The sequence below is a fragment of the Engraulis encrasicolus genome, chromosome 15 (assembly GCF_034702125.1).
Source record: "Engraulis encrasicolus isolate BLACKSEA-1 chromosome 15, IST_EnEncr_1.0, whole genome shotgun sequence".
NCBI classification, from domain to species: domain Eukaryota; kingdom Metazoa; phylum Chordata; class Actinopteri; order Clupeiformes; family Engraulidae; genus Engraulis; species Engraulis encrasicolus.
The window spans coordinates 22,460,557-22,463,132 of NC_085871.1; positions in this window are offsets into that span (position 1 = coordinate 22,460,557).

The window sequence follows — 2,576 nt, forward strand, 5'->3', positions numbered from 1 at the left end:
TAGTCTAGTCATTAAAGCAGTTGGTTTGTTTTGCTATCTCCCAACTGTGATTTATTTCTCTATTTTATTTGTCCGTTTTGTTTGACTCTGTCTAGGTTTTATTTTGCTGTAAGGATGGTTTATGGTTGGTTATGTCTAAATGTACAAGTTGGGTGAGATTTAACCTTACATTTTATATAAGCCTACTTGTTTCAAAATATTATGAGACGCAGTTATGACTTAATTTTATTGCTTTTAAAAGTGGTGCCACAGGTTTATGTGAGGACAAATCTCATCCTATCTTATTAGTTGTAACGATGTGGACAGCAAGGTGGTTTGTGTTGCCAGTTTGATGTATTGTGTGTTGTGTTTTGATGGCGTGTTCCCGTACTTTGTTTTTCTCTCCCTGTTTTAAGTGTGCTGTCCTTACTGACCGGAGTTGGGCTAGGCCCCTACATCTACCATGACCTCATGAACGACGGACAGGGAGAACTGCATGCCAATATGTTTGGTTCTGTTGCGAAGTGTTTAATGCAGGCCTAACTACTATGTGAAGCCAACTATGTCTGTGTCTGTAGTCATTTTATGTTGCATGCTCGTTGTTTTCTCTGTGCCGATTCTGTCCATCTGTGTGTAACGGGTTGAACCGTGCAGTTCAACCAGACAATGTGTCCCCCAGTCTTGCCGTAGTGAAATGACGTAATGAGACGCTTGGCCACTGAGTGGCTAATTAGTCAGTGGCAACCAGGCCATGATTTTATAAAAACACCCGAAATAGTAGGCTCATAGAGCTCTCCCGGTGTTCGGGTGTCTGCAGGGGGCTTACCTTGTGCCCTGTGGTGTGTGCTGAGGTCCTGTTACGCCCGGACTAGCACCCTATCACGTCCCTTCTGCCGGTGTTTAGGTTGGACAGACCCTGTTATCCGAACTGTTTTAACTCCTCTCGCCCTGTCACGTTGTGAGGAGAGTGTCGTCGAGGGTCTGAGCATTTAAATTCACCATGGGCAGTTGGCCCATCGCTGTTTTGCCCAACCGTATTTTTTATATTCTTTTCTGTTTGTTTGTTTTCTTTGGTTTGTGTCGTGCTGGCCGCCTCTTCCCATTCCCGTCTATTTAGATGGCTGTCCGGAGTGTTTATGCACTCCTGGCTTGTTATTTCATCCGCTTAGGGCAGGCTCCTGTGTAGCATCAGTAGCCCATAGTTGTGTGAAGTGCAACCTTTGGAATTAACTCGCCGGTGTGTAGTGACTAGTGTTGACCGGATTTGCTTGTAGTGTATACCCCCTCTGATTGAATCACCTGCTTGCCGTGGAGTGTGTCTGTGCTCATTTAATCATGAGCACCTTTATCGGTCTACACAGTTAACCTGCCCTGAGACCTGATGCTTTGTAATATTTAGGGCAGCCATCCTAGATTTCTAACCTCCTCCTTTTTATTTAGGCAGCGCGGCCAGTTCACAGTATTTAGTGATTTGTTTTATGTTTTGTATAAGTAAATAAAATACTTTTTATGTCATCAAAAGGAAACGTCTCTGTGCATATCTATCCGAACCTGTTGTGCCTTTGTGTACTGGTTATTACTTCTGGGGAGGTTCCCCCAGTGGCGTAGTCGTGCAATTACAGTCCAAAGTTGATAATTCATTTCTTGAATAATTAACACAAGGTCCACTCTGCTATATGTGCATGGAGTATTTTCAGGGCTGCACTGGATGTAGTAAAGTTGTTAACAGTGATGTGGTTAGCACCACATTTTTTCAGTCTGCTTTATTGCCTATTCAGTAATGGACTATACTTTCAATGTGTGCCACATTAGTCTGTTACTGATCGGAGACTGTTTCATGTTATGTTTTAGGATTACATTATTTTCTTTTTCATCATTTTGCTCTACTATTGATAAATGTTGTCCCCACGTAATGGTGCTGTCTAATTTATTTCAAGTATAGGTTATGAAACAATGCTTTGGGCTGTTTTGGGTTTTGTTTTGTCAACACTGGTGACATGGGTTTTTTTTATTTGTTTTTCTTTTACTGCTCTCTACTCTGTTCCAGCTGCACACTTCTCCTTGATATTGTCTGTGTGTGGATAAGTTGACTACTGAGAGCTTCTTTCTGTGCGGCACATTGCTGACTGTTTGCCTTTTCCTGTACTGGATTTTCTTCGTAATCTATGCCTTGGCCGATGTTTGATGAAGCCTTTGATGTATGCACCTCTGTGATGGAGGGTGCAGGGGTTTTTTGGAAGTGTTTGTGTTTTACTTTTTTAAATTTTATTTGGTTTATAACTTTCTGGGTTATGCTGTATTTTGTTTTTATTTTCTCTGCAAATTGGTTTGATTTTCTTTTGTGGACTGTTGTTTTTTTGTTCACAATTATCCTCCTCGTTTCCTGTGCTCAAAGCCTGTTTAGGTATGACTTCAGTGTTATTGAGTCATGTGGATGACACATGCCTCAAACAGGAGAGACATTTTAGGATATTTACAGATGTTTTATGCATAATGTTTTATTTTGTTTGGTATTGATTAAATACTAATTCTTTAAAGCACATGGAATTATGACTGTTTTTGAAATGTGCTACTCCTCAAATTAATGAATAGTGCAT